Source organism: Rhinoderma darwinii, unplaced genomic scaffold (assembly GCF_050947455.1).
Source record: "Rhinoderma darwinii isolate aRhiDar2 unplaced genomic scaffold, aRhiDar2.hap1 Scaffold_3401, whole genome shotgun sequence".
NCBI classification, from domain to species: Eukaryota; Metazoa; Chordata; class Amphibia; order Anura; family Rhinodermatidae; genus Rhinoderma; species Rhinoderma darwinii.
In genome coordinates this window covers 130,265-143,321 of record NW_027463431.1, presented here as the reverse complement: position 1 = coordinate 143,321, position 13,057 = coordinate 130,265, and the positions used below count along the sequence as shown (strand labels likewise).

General features: G+C 47.7%; 8 non-coding genes across 8 annotated transcripts; all 8 read left to right on the top strand.

The window, feature by feature from the left end:
- Positions 1 to 1,192: 1,192 nt before the first annotated feature.
- LOC142705762 (U2 spliceosomal RNA) lies at positions 1,193 to 1,383 on the top strand. The gene has a single exon (XR_012868280.1). It is a non-coding gene; the product is annotated as a U2 spliceosomal RNA (small nuclear RNA).
- Positions 1,384 to 2,689: 1,306 nt separating this feature from the next.
- Positions 2,690 to 2,880, top strand: LOC142705760 (U2 spliceosomal RNA). The gene has a single exon (XR_012868278.1). It is a non-coding gene; the product is annotated as a U2 spliceosomal RNA (small nuclear RNA).
- Positions 2,881 to 4,186: 1,306 nt separating this feature from the next.
- On the top strand, positions 4,187 to 4,377 carry LOC142705759 (U2 spliceosomal RNA). Its single transcript, XR_012868277.1, has one exon. It is a non-coding gene; the product is annotated as a U2 spliceosomal RNA (small nuclear RNA).
- A 1,306-nt stretch (positions 4,378 to 5,683) lies between these two features.
- Positions 5,684 to 5,874, top strand: LOC142705758 (U2 spliceosomal RNA). Its single transcript, XR_012868276.1, has one exon. It is a non-coding gene; the product is annotated as a U2 spliceosomal RNA (small nuclear RNA).
- A 1,306-nt stretch (positions 5,875 to 7,180) lies between these two features.
- Positions 7,181 to 7,371, top strand: LOC142705757 (U2 spliceosomal RNA). The gene has a single exon (XR_012868275.1). It is a non-coding gene; the product is annotated as a U2 spliceosomal RNA (small nuclear RNA).
- A 1,306-nt stretch (positions 7,372 to 8,677) lies between these two features.
- LOC142705756 (U2 spliceosomal RNA) lies at positions 8,678 to 8,868 on the top strand. The gene has a single exon (XR_012868274.1). It is a non-coding gene; the product is annotated as a U2 spliceosomal RNA (small nuclear RNA).
- A 1,306-nt stretch (positions 8,869 to 10,174) lies between these two features.
- Positions 10,175 to 10,365, top strand: LOC142705755 (U2 spliceosomal RNA). The gene has a single exon (XR_012868273.1). It is a non-coding gene; the product is annotated as a U2 spliceosomal RNA (small nuclear RNA).
- A 1,306-nt stretch (positions 10,366 to 11,671) lies between these two features.
- Positions 11,672 to 11,862, top strand: LOC142705754 (U2 spliceosomal RNA). The gene has a single exon (XR_012868272.1). It is a non-coding gene; the product is annotated as a U2 spliceosomal RNA (small nuclear RNA).
- The last annotated feature ends 1,195 nt before the right edge of the window (positions 11,863 to 13,057 follow it).

Below are 13,057 nucleotides of genomic sequence, written 5' to 3'. Positions count from 1 at the left end.
ATGCATTTGTACAGTCATGTGTGATAATGAGCTCATTTATTAAATGCAATTAATTAATACATTGCCACCTCTTGTTGTGTGTGTGTGTGTGTGTGTGTGTGTGTGTGTGTGTCTTCTGTGTTTCTGTGTTTCCGGCATTTCACATTGGAACAGCTCATTCACCTTCCTTGTCTTCTCTCCGCCCTCCCTTTTAGGTAGGTTAAAGAGCTGCACCTGAGCCAGCCACTGATTGATTGATGCAGCACCACAGTCAAATAGTGGAGTGGAGTAGGGGGAACAGCAAACAGCCATTAAAGCAGCCCGCCCGCCACAATGGACCTACCTGTGTACACTAGATGGATGTGATGGAATGTACTGTCGTCCCTACATTTCCAAGAAGAAGTAAGAATTGCAGTTGCAACAAACCCTTGCTTGCCTACAAAGAGAGCAGCAATTTGGATTTGTTACTATGTTACCTGGAAGAATAACAAACTGTGCAAGGATGGAGGTTGTAGGAGCAAAGAGAAGTTGTCTGTAAAGTTGGTGGATGCCTATTTTCCATTTTGCAGTCCCTTGTCTCCCTCTTGTGGCCTCCTGGAGGCAAATAAATGTGCAAAAAAAAGACAGCCTGGCGGCCGGCTGTTGCAGTGTTGCCCTCTCAGGCAACACTGAGTGACTGACTGAGCCGCACCGTCTTATATAAAGTTCAGACGGAACTTTGCACGTGTCATAGTGGAGCCCTCAGGATTCCAGAGCCAGCTTTCTGACATCATAATGGGGCCTGCCTCAGAGATAGATAAAAGCCTGGGCCCAGGCAGTGTTGGTCAGTGCTGCTCAGCAGGCAGCACTGGACTGGACTGGACTGGATTACAGCTGATACAAGGTGTGAAGGAACAAGGGGTGGCTGTGGGCATGCACTTGCTGCCGCTGCCAGTGTTTATCTGCATGGCAGGAGGGCATTTGGGCGTTGCCAGGAAGGCGTTTTTATGTAGATTCCTCCTCTTTCAGCACTGCATTGTGGTGCAAGCAAAAGAAGCAAATCCTGTGTAGCTTCCTCTCCGGCCTTTATTCACCTCCCTCCCGCTTAGTAGCTGTAAATGTGTGTGAGCCTGCAGGGCCCCATGGAATTGCCTAGGAGTAGGCTGAATCAATCGCTGCAAGGGGTGAACAGCAGTATGGGACAGGCTCGGGCAAGGCAAGGGCCGCTCGGGTTATCGCTTCTCGGCCTTTTGGCTAAGATCAAGTGTAGTATCTGTTCTTATCAGTTTAATATCTGATACGTCCCCTATCTGGGGACCATATATTAAATGGATTTTTAGAACAGGGAGATGGAAATAGAGCTTGCTCTGTCCACTCCACGCATTGACCTGGTATTGCAGTATTTCCAGGACCGGTGCACCCTTCCCTTATGTGTTGACTAAAATCAGATTCCAAAAGTGCTATTTGTGTTTGCTATTGTTTTTGTCTTTCTGATGGGATCTCCCCTTTTAATCCCATTATTTCAACACCTGTTGGACAATGCATTTGTACAGTCATGTGTGATAATGAGCTCATTTATTAAATGCAATTAATTAATACATTGCCACCTCTTGTTGTGTGTGTGTGTGTGTGTGTGTGTGTGTGTGTGTGTCTTCTGTGTTTCTGTGTTTCCGGCATTTCACATTGGAACAGCTCATTCACCTTCCTTGTCTTCTCTCCGCCCTCCCTTTTAGGTAGGTTAAAGAGCTGCACCTGAGCCAGCCACTGATTGATTGATGCAGCACCACAGTCAAATAGTGGAGTGGAGTAGGGGGAACAGCAAACAGCCATTAAAGCAGCCCGCCCGCCACAATGGACCTACCTGTGTACACTAGATGGATGTGATGGAATGTACTGTCGTCCCTACATTTCCAAGAAGAAGTAAGAATTGCAGTTGCAACAAACCCTTGCTTGCCTACAAAGAGAGCAGCAATTTGGATTTGTTACTATGTTACCTGGAAGAATAACAAACTGTGCAAGGATGGAGGTTGTAGGAGCAAAGAGAAGTTGTCTGTAAAGTTGGTGGATGCCTATTTTCCATTTTGCAGTCCCTTGTCTCCCTCTTGTGGCCTCCTGGAGGCAAATAAATGTGCAAAAAAAAGACAGCCTGGCGGCCGGCTGTTGCAGTGTTGCCCTCTCAGGCAACACTGAGTGACTGACTGAGCCGCACCGTCTTATATAAAGTTCAGACGGAACTTTGCACGTGTCATAGTGGAGCCCTCAGGATTCCAGAGCCAGCTTTCTGACATCATAATGGGGCCTGCCTCAGAGATAGATAAAAGCCTGGGCCCAGGCAGTGTTGGTCAGTGCTGCTCAGCAGGCAGCACTGGACTGGACTGGACTGGATTACAGCTGATACAAGGTGTGAAGGAACAAGGGGTGGCTGTGGGCATGCACTTGCTGCCGCTGCCAGTGTTTATCTGCATGGCAGGAGGGCATTTGGGCGTTGCCAGGAAGGCGTTTTTATGTAGATTCCTCCTCTTTCAGCACTGCATTGTGGTGCAAGCAAAAGAAGCAAATCCTGTGTAGCTTCCTCTCCGGCCTTTATTCACCTCCCTCCCGCTTAGTAGCTGTAAATGTGTGTGAGCCTGCAGGGCCCCATGGAATTGCCTAGGAGTAGGCTGAATCAATCGCTGCAAGGGGTGAACAGCAGTATGGGACAGGCTCGGGCAAGGCAAGGGCCGCTCGGGTTATCGCTTCTCGGCCTTTTGGCTAAGATCAAGTGTAGTATCTGTTCTTATCAGTTTAATATCTGATACGTCCCCTATCTGGGGACCATATATTAAATGGATTTTTAGAACAGGGAGATGGAAATAGAGCTTGCTCTGTCCACTCCACGCATTGACCTGGTATTGCAGTATTTCCAGGACCGGTGCACCCTTCCCTTATGTGTTGACTAAAATCAGATTCCAAAAGTGCTATTTGTGTTTGCTATTGTTTTTGTCTTTCTGATGGGATCTCCCCTTTTAATCCCATTATTTCAACACCTGTTGGACAATGCATTTGTACAGTCATGTGTGATAATGAGCTCATTTATTAAATGCAATTAATTAATACATTGCCACCTCTTGTTGTGTGTGTGTGTGTGTGTGTGTGTGTGTGTGTGTGTCTTCTGTGTTTCTGTGTTTCCGGCATTTCACATTGGAACAGCTCATTCACCTTCCTTGTCTTCTCTCCGCCCTCCCTTTTAGGTAGGTTAAAGAGCTGCACCTGAGCCAGCCACTGATTGATTGATGCAGCACCACAGTCAAATAGTGGAGTGGAGTAGGGGGAACAGCAAACAGCCATTAAAGCAGCCCGCCCGCCACAATGGACCTACCTGTGTACACTAGATGGATGTGATGGAATGTACTGTCGTCCCTACATTTCCAAGAAGAAGTAAGAATTGCAGTTGCAACAAACCCTTGCTTGCCTACAAAGAGAGCAGCAATTTGGATTTGTTACTATGTTACCTGGAAGAATAACAAACTGTGCAAGGATGGAGGTTGTAGGAGCAAAGAGAAGTTGTCTGTAAAGTTGGTGGATGCCTATTTTCCATTTTGCAGTCCCTTGTCTCCCTCTTGTGGCCTCCTGGAGGCAAATAAATGTGCAAAAAAAAGACAGCCTGGCGGCCGGCTGTTGCAGTGTTGCCCTCTCAGGCAACACTGAGTGACTGACTGAGCCGCACCGTCTTATATAAAGTTCAGACGGAACTTTGCACGTGTCATAGTGGAGCCCTCAGGATTCCAGAGCCAGCTTTCTGACATCATAATGGGGCCTGCCTCAGAGATAGATAAAAGCCTGGGCCCAGGCAGTGTTGGTCAGTGCTGCTCAGCAGGCAGCACTGGACTGGACTGGACTGGATTACAGCTGATACAAGGTGTGAAGGAACAAGGGGTGGCTGTGGGCATGCACTTGCTGCCGCTGCCAGTGTTTATCTGCATGGCAGGAGGGCATTTGGGCGTTGCCAGGAAGGCGTTTTTATGTAGATTCCTCCTCTTTCAGCACTGCATTGTGGTGCAAGCAAAAGAAGCAAATCCTGTGTAGCTTCCTCTCCGGCCTTTATTCACCTCCCTCCCGCTTAGTAGCTGTAAATGTGTGTGAGCCTGCAGGGCCCCATGGAATTGCCTAGGAGTAGGCTGAATCAATCGCTGCAAGGGGTGAACAGCAGTATGGGACAGGCTCGGGCAAGGCAAGGGCCGCTCGGGTTATCGCTTCTCGGCCTTTTGGCTAAGATCAAGTGTAGTATCTGTTCTTATCAGTTTAATATCTGATACGTCCCCTATCTGGGGACCATATATTAAATGGATTTTTAGAACAGGGAGATGGAAATAGAGCTTGCTCTGTCCACTCCACGCATTGACCTGGTATTGCAGTATTTCCAGGACCGGTGCACCCTTCCCTTATGTGTTGACTAAAATCAGATTCCAAAAGTGCTATTTGTGTTTGCTATTGTTTTTGTCTTTCTGATGGGATCTCCCCTTTTAATCCCATTATTTCAACACCTGTTGGACAATGCATTTGTACAGTCATGTGTGATAATGAGCTCATTTATTAAATGCAATTAATTAATACATTGCCACCTCTTGTTGTGTGTGTGTGTGTGTGTGTGTGTGTGTGTGTGTGTCTTCTGTGTTTCTGTGTTTCCGGCATTTCACATTGGAACAGCTCATTCACCTTCCTTGTCTTCTCTCCGCCCTCCCTTTTAGGTAGGTTAAAGAGCTGCACCTGAGCCAGCCACTGATTGATTGATGCAGCACCACAGTCAAATAGTGGAGTGGAGTAGGGGGAACAGCAAACAGCCATTAAAGCAGCCCGCCCGCCACAATGGACCTACCTGTGTACACTAGATGGATGTGATGGAATGTACTGTCGTCCCTACATTTCCAAGAAGAAGTAAGAATTGCAGTTGCAACAAACCCTTGCTTGCCTACAAAGAGAGCAGCAATTTGGATTTGTTACTATGTTACCTGGAAGAATAACAAACTGTGCAAGGATGGAGGTTGTAGGAGCAAAGAGAAGTTGTCTGTAAAGTTGGTGGATGCCTATTTTCCATTTTGCAGTCCCTTGTCTCCCTCTTGTGGCCTCCTGGAGGCAAATAAATGTGCAAAAAAAAGACAGCCTGGCGGCCGGCTGTTGCAGTGTTGCCCTCTCAGGCAACACTGAGTGACTGACTGAGCCGCACCGTCTTATATAAAGTTCAGACGGAACTTTGCACGTGTCATAGTGGAGCCCTCAGGATTCCAGAGCCAGCTTTCTGACATCATAATGGGGCCTGCCTCAGAGATAGATAAAAGCCTGGGCCCAGGCAGTGTTGGTCAGTGCTGCTCAGCAGGCAGCACTGGACTGGACTGGACTGGATTACAGCTGATACAAGGTGTGAAGGAACAAGGGGTGGCTGTGGGCATGCACTTGCTGCCGCTGCCAGTGTTTATCTGCATGGCAGGAGGGCATTTGGGCGTTGCCAGGAAGGCGTTTTTATGTAGATTCCTCCTCTTTCAGCACTGCATTGTGGTGCAAGCAAAAGAAGCAAATCCTGTGTAGCTTCCTCTCCGGCCTTTATTCACCTCCCTCCCGCTTAGTAGCTGTAAATGTGTGTGAGCCTGCAGGGCCCCATGGAATTGCCTAGGAGTAGGCTGAATCAATCGCTGCAAGGGGTGAACAGCAGTATGGGACAGGCTCGGGCAAGGCAAGGGCCGCTCGGGTTATCGCTTCTCGGCCTTTTGGCTAAGATCAAGTGTAGTATCTGTTCTTATCAGTTTAATATCTGATACGTCCCCTATCTGGGGACCATATATTAAATGGATTTTTAGAACAGGGAGATGGAAATAGAGCTTGCTCTGTCCACTCCACGCATTGACCTGGTATTGCAGTATTTCCAGGACCGGTGCACCCTTCCCTTATGTGTTGACTAAAATCAGATTCCAAAAGTGCTATTTGTGTTTGCTATTGTTTTTGTCTTTCTGATGGGATCTCCCCTTTTAATCCCATTATTTCAACACCTGTTGGACAATGCATTTGTACAGTCATGTGTGATAATGAGCTCATTTATTAAATGCAATTAATTAATACATTGCCACCTCTTGTTGTGTGTGTGTGTGTGTGTGTGTGTGTGTGTGTGTGTCTTCTGTGTTTCTGTGTTTCCGGCATTTCACATTGGAACAGCTCATTCACCTTCCTTGTCTTCTCTCCGCCCTCCCTTTTAGGTAGGTTAAAGAGCTGCACCTGAGCCAGCCACTGATTGATTGATGCAGCACCACAGTCAAATAGTGGAGTGGAGTAGGGGGAACAGCAAACAGCCATTAAAGCAGCCCGCCCGCCACAATGGACCTACCTGTGTACACTAGATGGATGTGATGGAATGTACTGTCGTCCCTACATTTCCAAGAAGAAGTAAGAATTGCAGTTGCAACAAACCCTTGCTTGCCTACAAAGAGAGCAGCAATTTGGATTTGTTACTATGTTACCTGGAAGAATAACAAACTGTGCAAGGATGGAGGTTGTAGGAGCAAAGAGAAGTTGTCTGTAAAGTTGGTGGATGCCTATTTTCCATTTTGCAGTCCCTTGTCTCCCTCTTGTGGCCTCCTGGAGGCAAATAAATGTGCAAAAAAAAGACAGCCTGGCGGCCGGCTGTTGCAGTGTTGCCCTCTCAGGCAACACTGAGTGACTGACTGAGCCGCACCGTCTTATATAAAGTTCAGACGGAACTTTGCACGTGTCATAGTGGAGCCCTCAGGATTCCAGAGCCAGCTTTCTGACATCATAATGGGGCCTGCCTCAGAGATAGATAAAAGCCTGGGCCCAGGCAGTGTTGGTCAGTGCTGCTCAGCAGGCAGCACTGGACTGGACTGGACTGGATTACAGCTGATACAAGGTGTGAAGGAACAAGGGGTGGCTGTGGGCATGCACTTGCTGCCGCTGCCAGTGTTTATCTGCATGGCAGGAGGGCATTTGGGCGTTGCCAGGAAGGCGTTTTTATGTAGATTCCTCCTCTTTCAGCACTGCATTGTGGTGCAAGCAAAAGAAGCAAATCCTGTGTAGCTTCCTCTCCGGCCTTTATTCACCTCCCTCCCGCTTAGTAGCTGTAAATGTGTGTGAGCCTGCAGGGCCCCATGGAATTGCCTAGGAGTAGGCTGAATCAATCGCTGCAAGGGGTGAACAGCAGTATGGGACAGGCTCGGGCAAGGCAAGGGCCGCTCGGGTTATCGCTTCTCGGCCTTTTGGCTAAGATCAAGTGTAGTATCTGTTCTTATCAGTTTAATATCTGATACGTCCCCTATCTGGGGACCATATATTAAATGGATTTTTAGAACAGGGAGATGGAAATAGAGCTTGCTCTGTCCACTCCACGCATTGACCTGGTATTGCAGTATTTCCAGGACCGGTGCACCCTTCCCTTATGTGTTGACTAAAATCAGATTCCAAAAGTGCTATTTGTGTTTGCTATTGTTTTTGTCTTTCTGATGGGATCTCCCCTTTTAATCCCATTATTTCAACACCTGTTGGACAATGCATTTGTACAGTCATGTGTGATAATGAGCTCATTTATTAAATGCAATTAATTAATACATTGCCACCTCTTGTTGTGTGTGTGTGTGTGTGTGTGTGTGTGTGTGTGTGTCTTCTGTGTTTCTGTGTTTCCGGCATTTCACATTGGAACAGCTCATTCACCTTCCTTGTCTTCTCTCCGCCCTCCCTTTTAGGTAGGTTAAAGAGCTGCACCTGAGCCAGCCACTGATTGATTGATGCAGCACCACAGTCAAATAGTGGAGTGGAGTAGGGGGAACAGCAAACAGCCATTAAAGCAGCCCGCCCGCCACAATGGACCTACCTGTGTACACTAGATGGATGTGATGGAATGTACTGTCGTCCCTACATTTCCAAGAAGAAGTAAGAATTGCAGTTGCAACAAACCCTTGCTTGCCTACAAAGAGAGCAGCAATTTGGATTTGTTACTATGTTACCTGGAAGAATAACAAACTGTGCAAGGATGGAGGTTGTAGGAGCAAAGAGAAGTTGTCTGTAAAGTTGGTGGATGCCTATTTTCCATTTTGCAGTCCCTTGTCTCCCTCTTGTGGCCTCCTGGAGGCAAATAAATGTGCAAAAAAAAGACAGCCTGGCGGCCGGCTGTTGCAGTGTTGCCCTCTCAGGCAACACTGAGTGACTGACTGAGCCGCACCGTCTTATATAAAGTTCAGACGGAACTTTGCACGTGTCATAGTGGAGCCCTCAGGATTCCAGAGCCAGCTTTCTGACATCATAATGGGGCCTGCCTCAGAGATAGATAAAAGCCTGGGCCCAGGCAGTGTTGGTCAGTGCTGCTCAGCAGGCAGCACTGGACTGGACTGGACTGGATTACAGCTGATACAAGGTGTGAAGGAACAAGGGGTGGCTGTGGGCATGCACTTGCTGCCGCTGCCAGTGTTTATCTGCATGGCAGGAGGGCATTTGGGCGTTGCCAGGAAGGCGTTTTTATGTAGATTCCTCCTCTTTCAGCACTGCATTGTGGTGCAAGCAAAAGAAGCAAATCCTGTGTAGCTTCCTCTCCGGCCTTTATTCACCTCCCTCCCGCTTAGTAGCTGTAAATGTGTGTGAGCCTGCAGGGCCCCATGGAATTGCCTAGGAGTAGGCTGAATCAATCGCTGCAAGGGGTGAACAGCAGTATGGGACAGGCTCGGGCAAGGCAAGGGCCGCTCGGGTTATCGCTTCTCGGCCTTTTGGCTAAGATCAAGTGTAGTATCTGTTCTTATCAGTTTAATATCTGATACGTCCCCTATCTGGGGACCATATATTAAATGGATTTTTAGAACAGGGAGATGGAAATAGAGCTTGCTCTGTCCACTCCACGCATTGACCTGGTATTGCAGTATTTCCAGGACCGGTGCACCCTTCCCTTATGTGTTGACTAAAATCAGATTCCAAAAGTGCTATTTGTGTTTGCTATTGTTTTTGTCTTTCTGATGGGATCTCCCCTTTTAATCCCATTATTTCAACACCTGTTGGACAATGCATTTGTACAGTCATGTGTGATAATGAGCTCATTTATTAAATGCAATTAATTAATACATTGCCACCTCTTGTTGTGTGTGTGTGTGTGTGTGTGTGTGTGTGTGTGTGTCTTCTGTGTTTCTGTGTTTCCGGCATTTCACATTGGAACAGCTCATTCACCTTCCTTGTCTTCTCTCCGCCCTCCCTTTTAGGTAGGTTAAAGAGCTGCACCTGAGCCAGCCACTGATTGATTGATGCAGCACCACAGTCAAATAGTGGAGTGGAGTAGGGGGAACAGCAAACAGCCATTAAAGCAGCCCGCCCGCCACAATGGACCTACCTGTGTACACTAGATGGATGTGATGGAATGTACTGTCGTCCCTACATTTCCAAGAAGAAGTAAGAATTGCAGTTGCAACAAACCCTTGCTTGCCTACAAAGAGAGCAGCAATTTGGATTTGTTACTATGTTACCTGGAAGAATAACAAACTGTGCAAGGATGGAGGTTGTAGGAGCAAAGAGAAGTTGTCTGTAAAGTTGGTGGATGCCTATTTTCCATTTTGCAGTCCCTTGTCTCCCTCTTGTGGCCTCCTGGAGGCAAATAAATGTGCAAAAAAAAGACAGCCTGGCGGCCGGCTGTTGCAGTGTTGCCCTCTCAGGCAACACTGAGTGACTGACTGAGCCGCACCGTCTTATATAAAGTTCAGACGGAACTTTGCACGTGTCATAGTGGAGCCCTCAGGATTCCAGAGCCAGCTTTCTGACATCATAATGGGGCCTGCCTCAGAGATAGATAAAAGCCTGGGCCCAGGCAGTGTTGGTCAGTGCTGCTCAGCAGGCAGCACTGGACTGGACTGGACTGGATTACAGCTGATACAAGGTGTGAAGGAACAAGGGGTGGCTGTGGGCATGCACTTGCTGCCGCTGCCAGTGTTTATCTGCATGGCAGGAGGGCATTTGGGCGTTGCCAGGAAGGCGTTTTTATGTAGATTCCTCCTCTTTCAGCACTGCATTGTGGTGCAAGCAAAAGAAGCAAATCCTGTGTAGCTTCCTCTCCGGCCTTTATTCACCTCCCTCCCGCTTAGTAGCTGTAAATGTGTGTGAGCCTGCAGGGCCCCATGGAATTGCCTAGGAGTAGGCTGAATCAATCGCTGCAAGGGGTGAACAGCAGTATGGGACAGGCTCGGGCAAGGCAAGGGCCGCTCGGGTTATCGCTTCTCGGCCTTTTGGCTAAGATCAAGTGTAGTATCTGTTCTTATCAGTTTAATATCTGATACGTCCCCTATCTGGGGACCATATATTAAATGGATTTTTAGAACAGGGAGATGGAAATAGAGCTTGCTCTGTCCACTCCACGCATTGACCTGGTATTGCAGTATTTCCAGGACCGGTGCACCCTTCCCTTATGTGTTGACTAAAATCAGATTCCAAAAGTGCTATTTGTGTTTGCTATTGTTTTTGTCTTTCTGATGGGATCTCCCCTTTTAATCCCATTATTTCAACACCTGTTGGACAATGCATTTGTACAGTCATGTGTGATAATGAGCTCATTTATTAAATGCAATTAATTAATACATTGCCACCTCTTGTTGTGTGTGTGTGTGTGTGTGTGTGTGTGTGTGTGTGTCTTCTGTGTTTCTGTGTTTCCGGCATTTCACATTGGAACAGCTCATTCACCTTCCTTGTCTTCTCTCCGCCCTCCCTTTTAGGTAGGTTAAAGAGCTGCACCTGAGCCAGCCACTGATTGATTGATGCAGCACCACAGTCAAATAGTGGAGTGGAGTAGGGGGAACAGCAAACAGCCATTAAAGCAGCCCGCCCGCCACAATGGACCTACCTGTGTACACTAGATGGATGTGATGGAATGTACTGTCGTCCCTACATTTCCAAGAAGAAGTAAGAATTGCAGTTGCAACAAACCCTTGCTTGCCTACAAAGAGAGCAGCAATTTGGATTTGTTACTATGTTACCTGGAAGAATAACAAACTGTGCAAGGATGGAGGTTGTAGGAGCAAAGAGAAGTTGTCTGTAAAGTTGGTGGATGCCTATTTTCCATTTTGCAGTCCCTTGTCTCCCTCTTGTGGCCTCCTGGAGGCAAATAAATGTGCAAAAAAAAGACAGCCTGGCGGCCGGCTGTTGCAGTGTTGCCCTCTCAGGCAACACTGAGTGACTGACTGAGCCGCACCGTCTTATATAAAGTTCAGACGGAACTTTGCACGTGTCATAGTGGAGCCCTCAGGATTCCAGAGCCAGCTTTCTGACATCATAATGGGGCCTGCCTCAGAGATAGATAAAAGCCTGGGCCCAGGCAGTGTTGGTCAGTGCTGCTCAGCAGGCAGCACTGGACTGGACTGGACTGGATTACAGCTGATACAAGGTGTGAAGGAACAAGGGGTGGCTGTGGGCATGCACTTGCTGCCGCTGCCAGTGTTTATCTGCATGGCAGGAGGGCATTTGGGCGTTGCCAGGAAGGCGTTTTTATGTAGATTCCTCCTCTTTCAGCACTGCATTGTGGTGCAAGCAAAAGAAGCAAATCCTGTGTAGCTTCCTCTCCGGCCTTTATTCACCTCCCTCCCGCTTAGTAGCTGTAAATGTGTGTGAGCCTGCAGGGCCCCATGGAATTGCCTAGGAGTAGGCTGAATCAATCGCTGCAAGGGGTGAACAGCAGTATGGGACAGGCTCGGGCAAGGCAAGGGCCGCTCGGGTTATCGCTTCTCGGCCTTTTGGCTAAGATCAAGTGTAGTATCTGTTCTTATCAGTTTAATATCTGATACGTCCCCTATCTGGGGACCATATATTAAATGGATTTTTAGAACAGGGAGATGGAAATAGAGCTTGCTCTGTCCACTCCACGCATTGACCTGGTATTGCAGTATTTCCAGGACCGGTGCACCCTTCCCTTATGTGTTGACTAAAATCAGATTCCAAAAGTGCTATTTGTGTTTGCTATTGTTTTTGTCTTTCTGATGGGATCTCCCCTTTTAATCCCATTATTTCAACACCTGTTGGACAATGCATTTGTACAGTCATGTGTGATAATGAGCTCATTTATTAAATGCAATTAATTAATACATTGCCACCTCTTGTTGTGTGTGTGTGTGTGTGTGTGTGTGTGTGTGTGTCTTCTGTGTTTCTGTGTTTCCGGCATTTCACATTGGAACAGCTCATTCACCTTCCTTGTCTTCTCTCCGCCCTCCCTTTTAGGTAGGTTAAAGAGCTGCACCTGAGCCAGCCACTGATTGATTGATGCAGCACCACAGTCAAATAGTGGAGTGGAGTAGGGGGAACAGCAAACAGCCATTAAAGCAGCCCGCCCGCCACAATGGACCTACCTGTGTACACTAGATGGATGTGATGGAATGTACTGTCGTCCCTACATTTCCAAGAAGAAGTAAGAATTGCAGTTGCAACAAACCCTTGCTTGCCTACAAAGAGAGCAGCAATTTGGATTTGTTACTATGTTACCTGGAAGAATAACAAACTGTGCAAGGATGGAGGTTGTAGGAGCAAAGAGAAGTTGTCTGTAAAGTTGGTGGATGCCTATTTTCCATTTTGCAGTCCCTTGTCTCCCTCTTGTGGCCTCCTGGAGGCAAATAAATGTGCAAAAAAAAGACAGCCTGGCGGCCGGCTGTTGCAGTGTTGCCCTCTCAGGCAACACTGAGTGACTGACTGAGCCGCACCGTCTTATATAAAGTTCAGACGGAACTTTGCACGTGTCATAGTGGAGCCCTCAGGATTCCAGAGCCAGCTTTCTGACATCATAATGGGGCCTGCCTCAGAGATAGATAAAAGCCTGGGCCCAGGCAGTGTTGGTCAGTGCTGCTCAGCAGGCAGCACTGGACTGGACTGGACTGGATTACAGCTGATACAAGGTGTGAAGGAACAAGGGGTGGCTGTGGGCATGCACTTGCTGCCGCTGCCAGTGTTTATCTGCATGGCAGGAGGGCATTTGGGCGTTGCCAGGAAGGCGTTTTTATGTAGATTCCTCCTCTTTCAGCACTGCATTGTGGTGCAAGCAAAAGAAGCAAATCCTGTGTAGCTTCCTCTCCGGCCTTTATTCACCTCCCTCCCGCTTAGTAGCTGTAAATGTGTG